The 17,092-nt window shown below is 42.2% G+C and overlaps 2 long non-coding RNA genes across 2 annotated transcripts in view; both read left to right on the top strand.

Moving 5' to 3' along the window:
• LOC309513444 overlaps positions 1 to 17,092 on the top strand; it is a 193,243-nt gene that overhangs the window by 105,204 nt on the left and 70,947 nt on the right. The gene's annotated exons all lie outside the window — the stretch shown is intronic.
• Positions 1,861 to 4,744, top strand: LOC309513445. The gene is made up of 3 exons (XR_014211450.1): positions 1,861 to 2,022; positions 2,187 to 2,315; positions 4,325 to 4,744. It is a non-coding gene; the product is annotated as an uncharacterized lncRNA (long non-coding RNA).

Genomic DNA, 17,092 nt, shown 5'->3' with positions numbered 1-17,092 from the left:
TGTTAGTTAATAAAAATACAGTCATTTATTGTTTGTTCATGTTAGTTCACAGTGCATGTTAAGATGGTAACAAATTTTTATTTTAATAATGTATTAGTATTGTTCATTGTTAGTTAATATTAACTAAAGTAGTTATCTAATGTTAACTAATGAAACCTTATTGTAAAGTGTTACCTGATTATTTATTATAATAACCATATTAATGAACATCATTCAAATAGAAACATAAAAGATTTTCTTGAATTACAAATCAATTGTCATTTGATAATTTTTCCACCGCTTATGAAATCGCCATGTTATTTATACATAGTCTAAATAATATCCACGTAGTCATTGTTGGAAAGTAACTGTCATGAAAGAACATTTTCTCATCACATCAGTATTTTGTGTGTTAACAGTTAGTCTGAACTGTGTAAGGGTACAGTGGTTCAGGCTGCAGGTCTGCCGAATAACTAAAACGTTTTCAGCAAGATGGTAGAAAACGCCTCGGTTACTAACGTAACCTCGGTTCCCTGAGATGAAGGGAACGAGTGTTGCGTAAGCCTTAGCTTACGCTACAGGAAAACCCTTTTTCTCGAGAAGATTGAAACCAAAAATTATCCTTTTAATTTTCTTTCATTTAAAACACACTTGCTGCAGCAAGCAGACCTAAGCGAGACGGCTCGCGCGCTTATTGGCTGCTCTGCGGCAACTGCTGCAACCTATGGAGAGGCAGCTGTGACGTGCGAACCAATGAGGGCGCTTCACACCCTCCGCGCGTCACACCCGCCAAAATGGGCGTGGCTCATGGCTATATTAAGCCGTGGCACCCGAGGTTGCCCTTTAGTTTCATCGACTGAAGCGATACCAGATCGAAGCACAGCAAGGTTACGCAACACTCGTTCCCTCACTTCAGGGAACCGAGGTTACGTTAGTAACCGAGACATTCCCTTTCGAGAGTACTCTCTTGTTGCGTAGGCCTTAGCTTACGCTACGGGAACCCCGTGTAAAACGCAGTGCGTGCTCACAACTTTCTCAGCCAACGTCCCGGGGCATATGCCCCGGGCTCATAAGACGAGTAAGTCAGAATATTCCGGCCGAACGTAACGGTGGGCCTAATTGAAGCATGTTAGGGGTGGAACGGGGTCGAACCCTTATAGTACCTCATATAATGAATGAATTCTTAACGCATTATAGCACAGTTAATGCAGACCTAAGTCAGGCAAGGTAACTATAAGTGGCATTGCTAATCCTATAACAGTCTAGCCTGTAAGTGAGAACTTCCAGGTTATAGAACCTGATAAATGTAGACGGAGAGGCCCAGCCTGCCGCCGTACAAATATCCTGAAGTGAAATCCCACTGGACCAAGCCCAGGACGAGGCCATGCCTCTAGTGGAGTGAGATCTGACGCCTTGGACGCATAAGCTAAAGAAATAGCATCGACTATCCAACGTGAAAGGCTCTGTTTTGTGGTGGCCAGACTTTTAGTGCGGCCACCAAAGGATACAAAGAGCTGGTCTGATTGTCTGAAAGCAGCAGAACGCTCCACATAAATCCTCAGAGCCCTGACAGGACAGAGAAAATTTGCGTCTCTTTCTCGAAATCAGTAATAGGGAGAGCAGACAGAGAAATAACTTGCGCTCTGAACGGAGTGGCAAGTACCCGTGTTTTGGTTTGAGGATGACTTTAGAATCATTAGGCCCAAACTCAAGACAGGTAGCACTCACGGAGAGCACATGCAGGTCACCCACACGCTTGACTGAGGCGAAAGCCATCAGGAAAACGGTTCTGATTGAGAGATATTTCAAATCTACAGACTGCATTGGTTCACCCTTAATGGCCTCTAGGACCGTGGAAAGGTCCCAGATGGGAACCAAAGGAGGTCTAGGAGGGTTTAACCTCCTAGCCCCTCTGAGGAAATGGACGACTAGGTCGTTTTTCCCCAGTGACTGACCAGACACAGGCACTAGAAACGTCTCTATGGTCGACACGTATTCTTTGAGCGTGGAGGGGGATCTACCCACATCCAAAAGTCAAGTCAAGTCAAGTTTATTTGTATAGCGCTTTTCACAATACAGATTGCATCAAAGCAGCTTCACAGTATTAAATTAAAATAATACAACAAAGTTTGTTTCAAGAGGAATTTATTGATTGATAAAATTAAATTAAATATCCCCAAAATATCCCCATATAAAAGCACTTGGAGGAAGGAGAGTACCTCTGTTACTCCACAGCATCTTGGTTCCATGTTTCGTGCTGAGCACCAGCTAGAGAACACTGACCATTTCAAGGCGTATAGCCACCTAGTAGAGGGCGCTCTAGCCTCTGTGATAGTGTTTAACCCTCTGGGGTCTGAGCTGTTTTCTGGCCCTGGAGGTGTTCTGACATGCTCTGACATTTGTGCTTATTTCTGTTACTTGTGACATTGTCATGGCTAAAGTCTTATTACACTGTATTTAGCACAAACTCTGCTACAATAATATATCAGCAGCATGTATGTAAAAGTTTGTAGTTTTGAGATAATGACATTTATGCGTGGTTTGTGAAAATACCCATGAAACCCATACTGATTATTTCTTCACAAGACTTTTGAAAATTGTATCACGTAGCCTAGAATATTTGCTCCAAAACTATGTGAAAATCACCCTGACTGCTCATTCAGATAAGACAATATATTGATTTAAAATTTCTAAGACGTGTTTTGTGTGAGAAAGCTTTATGCGGGAGGTGTGATCACATCATTAATATGTATGTCTTTCACACCTGAGAAAGACAAAGACCCTCCCCTAACGGCCCTATTAGGAGCGATCAGGCCCTATCATTCTGAGCAACCTTGCACAAAGGGAGATTTATGAGGAGATTTAGAATGAGGAGATTTAAAAAAGAATGGCTTTTAGATTGTTTGGATTTATTTACAACACAACATAATCCAAAGATACACAACAAATGACAAAAGAGCACATTGAAAACAATGATCCAAAGACAGAGACCTTTGTGCCATTCCTAAAAACATTGTACATACCTTTCATTTCCAAGGTGTTTGATTTTCACTTTACCATGTTCATATACAGAGACTCATGTGAATGTTGAAGTCAGCAGGACTCAGTGGCATCTGGGCCCTGAAAGAAAAGAAAAAAAGTGAACATATTGGTATCAAGAGAAACTAGGCCTGCACGAATTTGGGAATAAATTTTAGATTTTTTCTGGTTAAAATTGCTTTTTAAAATTCACAGAATACACACACACACACACACACACACACACAAATGTTTCCAACAATATATAATATAATGAACACCAGGTTTGTTGTGCCTTGTAGGCATAGGCTATGCGCAGTGCTGCATAAAATAATAATAACAATAACCTAAGATTACAACTACGCTAGAGAAAAATATATTGATTATCATATGTTAAAATGTTTCCATTCGTTATGATGATATGAAATGAGATAATAGTAAAAACATAAAGCCTAATGTTTGGTGCGTTTTGCTTTTCAAACGCGATCGCGCTCCAAAATATGATACATTCAAACGACAGCATGCTCCAAAATATGAAACATTATGGTTACCATATTATACATATCTACGTTTGAGCAGATATCCACAAACAGTATTTAACAGTAAACACGGGTCTAAATATTATAATATTCACCATATATCTAGCAACAGTTCAACTGCAATGTGAAGTTTATGCAACAATAACATAAACTAGTAAGTAAGAATTTCTTACCTTACATCTTTCTTGTCTTCAAATCTCGTTCTTCTTCTTCTGAGGTAAATCCAATGTAAGCTCACGGCGTGTCTTTCAAACGTTTTTTGGTGTTTTGTTTTTGAGGTAACGAGCGCGTTCGCGTTCCATGTGGAGATTTGCATGTGAATCTCTTTTGCGAGCGTGGGCGTGGTCGAATTAAAAATAATGAGCAAGCGTTTGAGATACTGGACATCTTGTTGGTTTTATACAAATTACTTAAACAGAGAATATTTGTTTTCAGTTTGAATCCGATAATTTAAAAGTACACACTTAAATGTTTATAAAGGTATATGGCTCATAAATGTGTGACAAGTATTCGCTGAGTTTTGTTTCAGTTTATAGACGTGCTCAAGAAAAAAAGTTCACCGCGACGGAGAGGCAGAACGCACACCCTGTTTATTTTCTTTATTTTACAAAAGCACAATGTTTTGATTTGATTGTAAGTGGACACATACAAAAGTAGAAATATCACAGATTCTTTTTTTATATTTCTTTTTTCTGTATGACCATAAATGACGGAGTAATTTAAGTTTATTGTGCTACAATGTGAAGAAAATCCAGCAAAACGCGGGGGCGCGTTTGCCGACCCCAGAGGGTTAACACTCCCTTTGGGAGGTACACGGGTACCCGTTGAGGGCCCATACATGCAGGGCCAACAGCTCGGGATGGGGATGCCAGAGCGTCCCCTTGGCCTGAGAGAGGAGGTCCCTCCTCACTGGGAACGGCCACGGGGCTGTCCCCAGTAGCTGCATCAGCTCCGGGAACCACGCTTGGTTCCTCCAAAGCGGAGCTACTAGGAGCACAGCGCACTTGCTCTCCCTGATCCGTTTGATAACCTGTGGTAACAACAAGATTGGTGGGAACGCATAGAGCGGGCGACTGGGCCAGTCGTGGGCCAGCGCTCTTCGTGAAGTATGTTGGGCAATGAGCGTTGTCTTCTGAGGCGAAGAGGTCGACCTCTGCCCTGCCGAAGGTGCTCCATACCAACTGAACCACCTGAGGGTGAAGGGACCATTCCCCTGGGGGAACGTTGCCCCTGGATAGCATGTCTGGACATACAGGGCACCCCAACTGAGGTTGGAAGCATCTGTCGAGACTAATTTTAGCTTTGAGACAGTCCCCCTGTTGACGCCTGACTTGTACCAGTCGGCTGCCTTCCAAGGTTCCAGGGCTTCAATACAGCCCTGGGTTACCCTGAGACGAAAGTGACCCGAGGTCCACGCGCGAGACGGGACTCAGGACTTCAGCCAGTACTGGAGGGGGCGCATTTGTAGCAAACCCAGCTGAAGCACTGCTGAAGCTGAGGCCATGCGGCCCAGAATCCTCTGAAACATTTTGAGGACTGACATTGCCAGCTTTGAAAGACGCCGCTAGGCGCTGGATGGAGAGCGCGCGCTGTGATGTAGGCCGCGCTTTCATTGACACAGAGTCTATTTATGTTCCCAGAAAATAAATTTTCTGGCTGGGTAACAGTGAACTCTTGGTCCAATTGATTCTGAGACCCAGATTCTCTAAATGACTGAGTAGCAAAACTTTGTGAGTCACCAGTTCTGTCTCTGACTGAGCTAGAGTTAGCCAGTCGTCTAAATAGTTCAGTATTCGCATGCCCTGTTGTCTCAGGGGAGCGAGCGCCGTGTCCATGCGCTTTGTGAATGTACGAGGTGCTAAAGACAGGCCGAACGGCAGGACAGTATACTGATAAGCCCGACCCTCGAAGGCGAATCTCAAGAATGGGCTGTGACGGGGCGCTATTTGTATCTGAAAATACGCGTCTTTCAGATCCACTGATATAAACCAGTCCCCCGGGCGAATTTGCGCGAGGATTTGTTTGGTCATCAGCATTTTGAACGATCGCCTCATAAGCGCTTTGTTCAAATGTCTGAGGTCTAGGCTGGGTCGGAGACCACCATCCTTCTTTGGAATGAGAAAATAACGACTGTAAAAACCCGACTCGCTCTGTGTTAGAGGAACGGTTTCTATAGCCCCTTTTCTCAGCAGTTTCGCTATCTTGGCACAAAGTAGATGTGCTACCTCGCTTTTCACCATAGTTTCGACCACGGCTCGAAAGCGCAGGGGTCTGCGAGCGAACTGTAGCGAGTAGCCTTGCTTTATTATGTTTAACACCCATTCTGACACACCCGGGATGATTTCCCATGTTTTTTGCACGTATGGCTAGGGGTAGAATGGTGTCTAGGCTCGGATCGCTGTGTACTTGGGATCCGGTGACCTGATTGACTTGTGCTTGTGACACTGTACATACAGCGCTTATATGTGGAGGCACGCATTGAGTTATGGGAGCCTGGTTTACACATGATACACTCGCCACAAGAGCGGGGAAGTGTTTTATTAATGGGAGCCCTAAGTGTGTGTGTGACACTGGCAGTGCTTATGAGTATGGGTGAGCACTGAATAGTGGGCACAGTTCCTACATTTAAAACAGTCAGCGTGAGCCGGATAAAAGACAGACATTTTGCTCTTTTTGAGATTTATTTGGGTCGCCGTAAAAATGGCGTTTGTGTGCAGGCGTGCAGTACAGGCTCGTGTACTGCAATATAAACATCTCCAGTCGCCTCTGATGCGGGAACTGTGCGCGAGCTCTTCGACGGTGGTCCGGCCGCAGCGAGACTTAACCGTCGCCGTTTCCCCCTTGTGGTCAGGAGGGCTTCGGAGGCTCAGGGTTTAGCACAATCCTGGGCCTTGGTCCCCGTGGGGGAGGCGGTCTGCGACGGCTCGATGAGCGCAAGCGATGGCGAGCTTCAGCAGTCGGATGGCGCTGGAAAGCTGGCGGCGGAGGCGGCTTTGAAGTCTGAGCAGGCGGCTGCTTCTTAGAGCGGCCTGACGCAGTACTCGAGCGCCTGGGCAGAAAGTGCTGCATAGCCTGTGCCGCTTTCTGAGCTTCGGTGAAGCACTCCGCGAAGCCCTTGACAGACGGGCCAAACAGACCGGATGGCGAGATCGGCGAGTCCAGGAAGGAGGATCTGTCCGCATCCTTCATATCTGTTAGCGTTAGCCACAGATGGCGCTCCATGATGGTGAGAACAGCCATGTTTCTGCCGAAAGCCTGAGCAGTGATTTTTGTCGCTTGCAGGGCTAGGTCAGTTGCGCTGCGCAGGTCTCTAAACGCCTCTGGGTCCAGACCGACCTCGTCCATAGTACGGAGAAGGTTGGCCTGGAACACTTGAAACACCGCCATCGTGTAGAGTGCTGATGCAGCTTGACCGGCGGCGGCGTAGGCCGGAATGGAGCCCAACCATTCCTCGCTTCCCGAGGCGGCGAGAGAACAGCTGTCCTCATTAGCATCGTCACCGTCTGGTCCACAGAAAGTGATGGGAGCGATAGCGGAAACAGCCGGGCGCTGACCATCAGTGAAGACGACAGGTGAGGGCGAGTCAGTGAGCGAGGCACACGGGGATCCCACCGGCATGAGCTCGCGTGTTGAAGTCTCCGGTGCTCTCTGAGAGTGGCTCTTCTTACGGCGCGGCCCATTAGAGAGAGGCGGAAGTGTGGTGTCCTTTGAACAGCTGAATTTATAAACATGAAATAAAATGTATACTGCAACTGCATATTTTATACAGTATAAAATATACAGTATAAAATATGCAGTATAAATTGTATTTCATGTTTATAAATTCAGCTGTTCAATGTGTGTGTGTGTGTGTGTGTGTGTGTGTGTGTGTGTGTGTGTGTGTGTATATTTATATATATATATATATATATATATATATATATATATATATACATATATATATATATATATATATATGATTACCAACCTGAGTCTTACCTCTGTTTAATGTTACTTTAGTCAAGTGTACGTGGGAAACCATGGCATGACCAAGCCAAAGCTACTATCAGAGAAGTACATTGGTCGGCTTATATCTGAAGTAGTGGCCATGACTTCTGTCTGAATAAAATGTTACTTTAATTCAAATGTATATGAACCAAGCGTGAATGCTACCGTCTAAGGTATTAGTATAAGCTAAGGCTTACGCAACACGAAAGTACTCTCGAAAGGGAACTGTACTACTTCTATCTATGGCATCACTGTGAATAAAAATAAAAATGATTAAAAGAATACATTTTTCATCTGGGAAAGAGGAAGTCTATTAACTTTTATAATCTAACAAAATTTTTATTTTCTACACTCTGCTTTTGAATGTTAAACCTGTTTGTGTATGTGCTAAACTAAATTAAATTGCAAGATTAGCAAGAAACATTTCATGTCGCATGTTATTTAGGATTGCTTAAAGGTAGCTAGGGTTGGCAAAAAGCAAAAAGGTAAACACATTTTGTTATACCGGTTGAAACTCTCTTCATATCCTGATAGCAATTAATAATAGAAGTGGTCTAAATAAATAAAAATATAAAATGTATGTATATGTATAAAAATCTACATATATTTTCTGTGGAAGTCTCAGGACCAAACAACGTCCAATTGTTGCATTCGGTCCGCTCGCGCAGACATCACGTCGTCAGCATGTTCCATGATGTGGTTATGCAGTGTTGTAGACGTGACAGACAGTCACAGAGTGCCACTAGCAAACAGCAAGCAACAACAACAAGCTTATGCTGCGTTCACGCCATGTCATAATTACGTCAGGTTCTGCAAGAGAGAGGACCTAGACGCAGAATGAGCAGTGATGTTTTATTGACAAGACTGTAGACAGGGCACAACAAGGAGAGTGGGGCGTGAAACCGTTCAAACAATATGGCAGGGCAGACGACGCGATGACAGGCAGGGAGGATGACCACTGAGATCAGTCCAGGGGTGACAACGAGCTTGAGGACTGCAGAGGAAGAGGCAGCACCAGGTGGGATGATGGTGAGGAAGACAAGCAGGAACACAAGGAAACCGAGGCTTGATGATCTCTTCAATGTAGCACCAATCTTGCTACCAGGCAGACGCTCCCAGAACCAGAGGCTTGACACTTGAGTATCAGGCTGCTCGCACAGTCTATTTGCCAGGCAGTGAGGGTCAGTGGCCAGGAAATCTCAGGACACAAGGTAGGAACGAACACAAGACTCACAATGAACAAGGCAAGACAAGACAAGACAAGACAAGACAAGACAAGACAAGACAAGACAGGCAAGGCACAAGAGAGTAATTAAATAGGCAAATTAAAAATAAAAACTGAAACGGAACAATGACTAGAGAAGCAAAAGAAAAGAAAACTAGGAATAATATGGGGGTCACGTGATGACGCCGAGTAAGATGGCTGCTTAGGTTGAGGGCGGCGGCGCCTCGAGTTTACATTTTGTGTGAATATATAGGCATTCACAGTTTATTGCATTGTTTTCTTTTTTCACAAGTTGCCTATAATAAGCGTCAACCACTACCGATATGCCAAACCCCCGGAAAAACGAAAATGCGTCTCAACAGCAGCAAAGTGCTAGGGCTACCGCTAGTTCAAAAGCTGCCCACGCCTCTCCTGTATCGCCAGCACGTGAAGATGCGGATGAGTCCATCTCCACTGCTAAAATACACGAGCTTCTTCAGAAACTATCAGATGAACAAACCAAACACTTTGCAGACATCCGCAAGGACGTCTCAGAAACGAGAAGAGCTGTTGAGGCGATTGAGGGTAAGCTAGCCGACATGCTAACCAGGATAACTAGCGCGGAGGTTCGTCTCGATATGCTGGAGGAGGTGGAGAGGCAGCGCTCCGTCTCCCCCCCGGCTTCGGCTTCGGAGGTTGAAAAATTGAACGCCAAACTAACTGAGTACGAGGATCGGGAAAGGCGAGTTAATCTACGCATTTATGGATTTCCGGAACGCGTTGAGGATAAAGATGCCATATCGTTTTTGAGGGTCACTCTCCCCGAAATCCTCCAGGCTGACTTCCAAGGCGGCTTAGATTTGGAGCGCGCTCATCGGTCACTACTACCAGCTAAGCCCGGAGCCCCCCCAAGGCCATTCATCGTGCGGTTCCTGAGGTTTCAACAGAAGGAACGGGTGAGACAACTTGCTAGAGAAATCGGGGACGTCCGTTGGCAGAACCATAAGATAAGCTTCTATCAAGACTTCTCTAAGGCCACACAGGAGCGTCGACACTCTTTTCTGGAGTGTAAACGTCTGCTTCACTCAGCCAAGATTCCGTTTGGCATCGGCTATCCTGCAGTGCTTTCATTCACAACGCCAGGTGGGATAAAGCATCGCTTTGAAGATCCTAAGAAGGCTCTGATATGCATCAAAAACCTTTGATTGTCTCCGTCCATCCGCGGTGGTGTACCTCTCCCCAAGGTTTTTTTTATTTATTTTTTTTACTTTGCAGAGTGACTCGGGTAAGATAATGTAATCTATGTTCCGTTGTCCATCTCCCCCTCTGATATACATTTAAATTAGCGTTTCGGATTTATTTTACTGGAGGTTGGAGATGTATTTTTTTTTTTTTTTTTTTTTTTAAGTTGATTTATTATCATTATTATTATTATTATTATATATATATATATATATATATATATATATTTTTTTTTTTTCATTGTCTTGCATCGCTACCTGTAATCTACTTCATAGCATAGGTCTACTACTCTGTTCATTTTATTGTCTTTAGTGTTGTTTCTATAGGTGAAAAATTTTTTACATTTAAAAAAATAATTTAAAAAAATTAAAAATGTTTTATTTGTATTGTTTTTTCACATTTTGTAGACTGTGGGTATATTATTAACAGGTAGGCCTTTTCTTGTATGTATGCTGGGTGGGGGCGTACCCGTGGGTGCAGTGGTCTGTTAAAGGGTATACCACATTGTTATATGGCAGAGAAAATGTTCACACTGCTGCTGTTTCGTTTTTTGATATTTGGTGGTGCCGCTGCCACACTTGAGTGGCCAGAAACTCTTAGTTCTTTGAGTTAGTTATCCAGTTGTGGATTTATCAGGAAGGTTCGACAGTTACTTGTTTCCTCACCTTCCTTTTTTCTTTTTGGGTGTTTTTGATGTTTTTTTTTGTTTTTTTTGTCTTTGCCTGTTTTTGGGGTGTTTTTCTTTTATGGATCCAGACTTCTCTTCTACTATTGTGGGGACAACTCCATTTTTCTTTCTTCCTTTTTTACAAATTTTTCTAGCATATGACAGCTCTTAATCTTATTTCAATCAACGCCAGGGGTCTTAACGTTCCACACAAAAGGACCACTGTACTAGAATTTCTCCGGAAGAAAAATATAGATTTTGCTATGATTCAGGAGTCACATTTATTGTGCAAAGATGTGGGTCGACTAGCCAATAAGTTTTATCACCCTATTGCAACTTCATCTGCAGCTACAAAATGTAAAGGGGTAATGGTTTTGTGTAAACGCAAACTAAAATTTGATGTGATTGACTCTTGGGCGGATGATGCAGGTCGGATAGCCATTGCAAAGATTTGCATGGATGGGAAAAACATTGCACTTATTTCTGCTTATGCCCCTAATGCATTTGATCGCACTTTTTTTCAACTATTAACTAAATCTTTGCTTGATCTCACAGGATTTCATTTAGTTCTTGGGGCAGATTTCAATGCGGTGTGGGACAGCGGCATGGACAGATCAGGTGGCAGCGAGACTAGGGACCAACATCTTGCATCTGAGGCGTTGCGCCACTGGGCATCCGATACAGGCATGGTCGACATTTGGCGTTTGTTAAACCCTTCTTTAAAAGACTTTTCATTTTACTCAGCGAGACATAAATCCTTCTCGAGGCTAGATTTTATCTTTGCCTCAAAAGATTTATTTCAAAATATTAAAAATGCGCATTACATTCCGGTTACCTGGTCTGATCACAAACCCATATATTGTTCGGTTACTGTTCGCCCATCTTCCACTAAAGCCCCCAGGTGGCGTTTTAACACTTCCCTACTGCGTGATGAATCATTCAAAACTCAGTTTGAAACAAATTTTAGCGAATTTTGGGAATTTAATGTCGGCTCTGTTTTTGATCCAAGGATACTTTGGGAGGCGGTAAAAGGCTTTATAAGGAGTAACACCACTTTATATGCTTCAACGCGAAACAAAGCACGTGCAGCCAAATTGGAAGCTTTAGAATTAAAATATGCCACCCTTGATGCTTCACTGCAACATAATTTTAACGATTACACAGCCCTACAGAAGGAACTGATTAAAAAAGAGATTAACTCTCTTCTGAGGCGCCGTTCAGAATTCCTCATGCACAAAACAAGACAAACTTACTATTTTAACTCCTCAAAACCCAGTCGTTTACTAGCAATGAAACTCCGGACGGATGAGCACTTTGCTGATATTTTTTGCATTAAAGACAAAGACTGCACTATACAATGTGACCCAAAGAAAGTAAATGCTTCTTTTGCCTCCTTTTATCAGGAGTTATATAATTCGGAAAGTAATTTTGATAAACATGTCTGCGATAATTTCCTGAATGACGTTAAACTATCCCGCCTCAGCACTGATGACTCCATAAAGCTAGATCGCCCTATCACATTGCAGGAGTGCGAGGCAGCTGCTAGGGACATGCGTAAAGGTAGATCACCAGGGCCAGATGGAATTCCACCCGAGTTTTATCTTACCTTTTGGCCCCTGATCGGTCCGCTTTTATTGGATATGATCCTTTACTCGATCAGAGTGGGATCATTTTCTAGGGATGTTAATTCTGCATTAATTTCACTGCTTCTTAAAAAAGGAAAGGACCCAGTTGAGTGCTCCAGCTACAGGCCTCTTTCGCTTTTAAATGCAGATTTAAAGATTTACGCGAAATTACTGGCCCGACGGCTTCAAGGTCATATGACAGAACTGGTTCATAGTGACCAGACAGGGTTTATAAAGTCTAGACTTGCTACAGATAATGTTAGAAGACTTTTACACGTTATAGATGGTGCTCAAGGCTTAAGTTCCCCTGCTGCTGTCCTTTCACTAGATGCAATGAAGGCCTTTGACCGCCTGGAGTGGCCATTTCTGTGGTCAGTGTTAGAGTTCATGGGAGTCGGTTTGCCGTTTATTAATATGATTAAGGTCCTGTATAAAAACCCTACAGCTGTAGTACTTACGGGCAAAATTAGTTCTTCTCCCTTTGCTGTCTCGAGAGGATCAAGACAAGGCTGCCCTCTTAGCCCTCTGTTATTCGCCCTTTCTCTTGAACCACTGGCGCAAGCTATCCGCGGCTCACCCACAATCTCTCCAATTTCCATTAGAGGAACACATCATCATGTCTCACTGTATGCTGACGATGTTTTATTGTATTTAAACAACCCAGTGCAATGTATCCCACATGTTTTCTCTACCTTTGATCTTTATGGCAAGCTTTCTGGTTTCAAAATAAACTGGCAGAAATCAGCTTTGTTACCTTTAAATCAGGCAATGTGTAATGTTCCCATCCCTGCATCTATTCCAGTCACTAAAAACTTCACTTATCTGGGGATAGATATCTCTTCCTCCATACAGACAATTATTAAAAAAAAAATTTGTAAAACACTTAACAAAGTTGTGGCGGATCTGGACCAGTGGCGGATCTACGGGGTGGCAAAGGGTGGCAGCTGCCACCCCTGGGATACAGTCTTGCCACCCCTGTTGCCACCCCATTTATAAATCAGATAATATTTTTTAAGTAAATTTTATGTTCATAGCCTACACGTTGAAGGCCAAGGAGACCGGCAACAAACTCCTCTCAAACAGAAATCGCCGATTTAGAATCCCCTCCCCCTCACAATGGTTTCACCCATCACTAGCACGGCAGCGACCCCCGCGAAAATGAAATGTAACCAGTGGCAGCCGGGCAGTCTGGGCAGGCTGCACAGTGCATCTGTCTGCAGTACTCAGTGTCTTGCAACCCGACTGGAGAGACTGAGCTGCCCCAGAGCCTCTGAAGGTGAAGTGAGTTTCCCCAGGTGTAGTTTAAATACACGTTACATTTGTAATGAATGTATTGTATGCTAAAGACGATTCAGCATCAGCAAAAACAGCGAGTCTATTACGTTAGCCAAAATCAGCGGTCAAATCGCTCCCTCGTGATTTATAAGAGCACTCTTCCCTTTGATTAGCCTAATTTTTATTTTAGTAAAGACAAGAACAGCTTAATAAAAATAAAAAATATTGTTTGTATCCATAACGTTTACTGATGGTCGCCGTTACGCCGACGTTCGTTACGTTACAACACAACACACAATACAGTGCCAGTTAGGAGATCGATCATTTGATTAGCTAAGCAGTCCTATTAAATCCAATTCCTCCCAGATATCACAGCAATGAAACTAGGTTACAACTGGGGAAATAACAAATACAATAGGATTAAGTATGGGCGTTAATAGTTGGAAGAAAATATGATGCGTAATAATGATTAGATCTGCATTTGGTCTTAAAGAGGCAGCAGTCTAATAATCCTGCTGACGATTGCTCCATTAATGTGAATCAAACAACAAAAGACAAGGAGAAAATCAGTCGCAGCTCTTGAATGATATAAGCTTTAATCTATCTATGATAAACTATGCAGTGTTATTTTACATCTGACTTTATTAGATGTCTTTTTAGCCCATATTACTCCTGAACAGTAATGTCAGTAGACATTACTGAAATTAAAGCACTGGATATATAATTTGTATATTTGTTTAATTGTATACTTTTTTTTCTTTGACCATGTGTTTGTACTTTGTTTTTGGTGTCCTATGTCTTCTGAATATAAAACACAAAAGCCTGCACCCTTCTGCATAACATACATGTTTTATTTGTTTTGTTAAAGCATTGCTTTTTCTTTTGCTATAGATATTTATTTTACATTTCAAAATATAAAACAATATTAATTGTGTTCTAAATTATTATTATTTTTTTTATATATAACAAAAAGAACCGATAAGAATACCGTTAAAGTACCGGATCGATAAGGAGTATTGGTAAGAGTAGTAATACCGAATGATACCCATCCCTATTGGCAGCAACAAATTAAAAGTTATGGCCAATTTAACTGTGATTAAATTCAGTATATATACGTCTGCCATATTTTGCCACCCCTCAAAAATTCTTGCCCCCCTCTCGCCACCCCATAAATATTTTTCTAGATCCGCCCCTGATCTGGACAGGTGGTCAAACCTGCCAAATTCGCTTCGTGGCAGGGTAGCCATAATCAAAATGAATATTCTGCCCAGAGTCAATTTCGTCAGCTCGATGCTCCCCCTTCCCCCGCCCCCTAATTATTGGAGCAAATTACAGTCAGCAATAACTAAATTTCTGTGGCATGGCAAACGACCTCGCATTAAGCTCACCACTATGCAGCGAGAAAGGCAGGCCGGTGGCCTGTCTCTCCCAAATTTTAAGTTCTATGAGTGGGCCTTTACACTTAGACCTCTCCTATCCTGGTTTCAATCTGATGCTCAAGTGTCTTGGCGAACTTTGGAGGAACGGATGATAGCTCCATACTCTTTTACTAACATTCTGCATGCTAAAATCTCACCCCATCAGTGCCGTTTGAGATTTGGTCCTATGATTTCATATTTGTTATTGGTATGGAGGAGGGTGGAGAAATTGGCTGGTTGCTCTTCTGTTTGGGACCCACACTTTCCTATATTTAACAATGAGAGGTTGTTGATTGGCGGTTGTCCTATTCGATTTCCTGATTGGGAAAACAAAAACGTTTGTACACTTGGTGATATTTATGGGGAGGGGGGGTTACTCACTTTTCAGAACATCTGTATTAAGCATGGTATACCACGTACCTCCTTTTTCTTTTATTTGCAGTTGAGATCGGCTTTAAAAAGCAATGGTGCCCCTTTACAGGCCCCTCTCACACCACACCCACTTCGAAAGTTGTTTCACTCTGTTGGGAGTACAAGGGGTTTTGTGTCGAGACTCTACTGGTTCGTGCTGCGGTATGCTTATAGACCTCTGGCGTTGGACACGGTGTGGAGGAGAGATGTTCCAGATTTGGCACCCACATTTGATTGGAATAAAGTGTGGATCAGTATGGGTTTAGCGTCCAGGAACCCCGATCATCAGCAAATACATTATAATTATGTACATAGGGTTTATTTAACTCCTAGGAAGCTTCATATGATGAAGGTTATCAACGATCCTACGTGTACTTTATGTTCTTCCAAAGTGATTGGCAGTTACTTTCACATGTTCTGGGAATGTACCCCAGTGGCCGACTTTTGGAAGATGATTGCCTTTAACCTCTCTAGGTTGTTTAAGATTAGATTACCTTGTACACCTGATACACTCATTTTGAATGATCTTTCAAGGTTGGGTTTGACATTGGATAAGAGAAGAGCATTGCTGGCTGGACTTACGGCTGCAAAAAAACTAATTGCCACACGTTGGAAACCTCCACATTCACTCTCTTTTCGGGCTTGGGTTTTAACATATATGGATATTGTTTACTTGGAGTTGTCGACAGCTAGAGTCCACGGTGCAAAAGAGTCAGCAATAGAGGCTTGGCATTCACTGCTAACCACTCTTTGTGGGCTTCAGATTAAAGTTGTAACTGAGATTTGGAGATCTGGATCCAGGGGGTGGATGGGTTATACCTGGGTTTTTATTTTTATTTTATTTTTTATTTATTTTTTTATACATATATATTTTTTTTTAATATTGTTAATCATATGCTTAATTATATATGCATTGCTTATGTATAGGTATGTATGTGAAAATATATATGTATGTATGTGTGTGTATGAATATATATATATATATATATATATATATAATGTTTATACTCTATTTTTGTGGCTTGTATATACCTGTATGTATTGTTTTTTCTAAAAGAAAAAATGAATAAAAATTTGATCACAAAAAAAACTAGGAATAATATGACTGGAACTTGCAGTCAAAAAAATTAAACAAAAGAACAAACTTTCAGGGAACTAAACTAGATACTGGAAATGATAATCTAGAGTAGAAATAAAATCAAAAGAGAAAAAACAAAAGACAAAAACTAACTTGAAGACTAAAATGTTATTGTTTAATGTTATTTTTAAGTATTATTTTTCTTTATTCATTTTCATAATAATTTCATAATGTATTTTAATGAAGTCAGAGTACGTTGTACATGTGTGCTGAGCAGAGATCTGGGATGAGCTATATTTTGTGTATGTGAGCAATGCAACATGTTCACTGAGCAGAGATTTTCCACTGATGATGATACTTCAAATGTGAACAGTTGGCATGTTCTTTACAAGGAAAGGAATGTTTCAACTGATTCAAATGTATCATGGATGTATACACCGAGTGATAGTTTCTTAATATGGAAAGTGGATTGTACCATGTGTAAGCATGAGGTCATTCCATTTTAAACATAAGCAGCAACATGTTTTGCTACCTTACAAGGAAGTTGTAAGTCCCAGAGTTGTGTATGTAAGCAAAATCCTTACTGTACTGACTCAGAGAAACATAAAGGCATGACGGGGTGAGAGGAAGGAGAAACTGAGGCGAGAGG

Source organism: Leuciscus leuciscus (genome assembly GCF_965113295.1).
Source record: "Leuciscus leuciscus genome assembly, chromosome: 13".
Classification (NCBI taxonomy): domain Eukaryota; kingdom Metazoa; phylum Chordata; class Actinopteri; order Cypriniformes; family Leuciscidae; genus Leuciscus; species Leuciscus leuciscus.
Note: the sequence above shows the minus strand (reverse complement) of the source record. Positions and strands in the feature narration are given on the sequence as shown.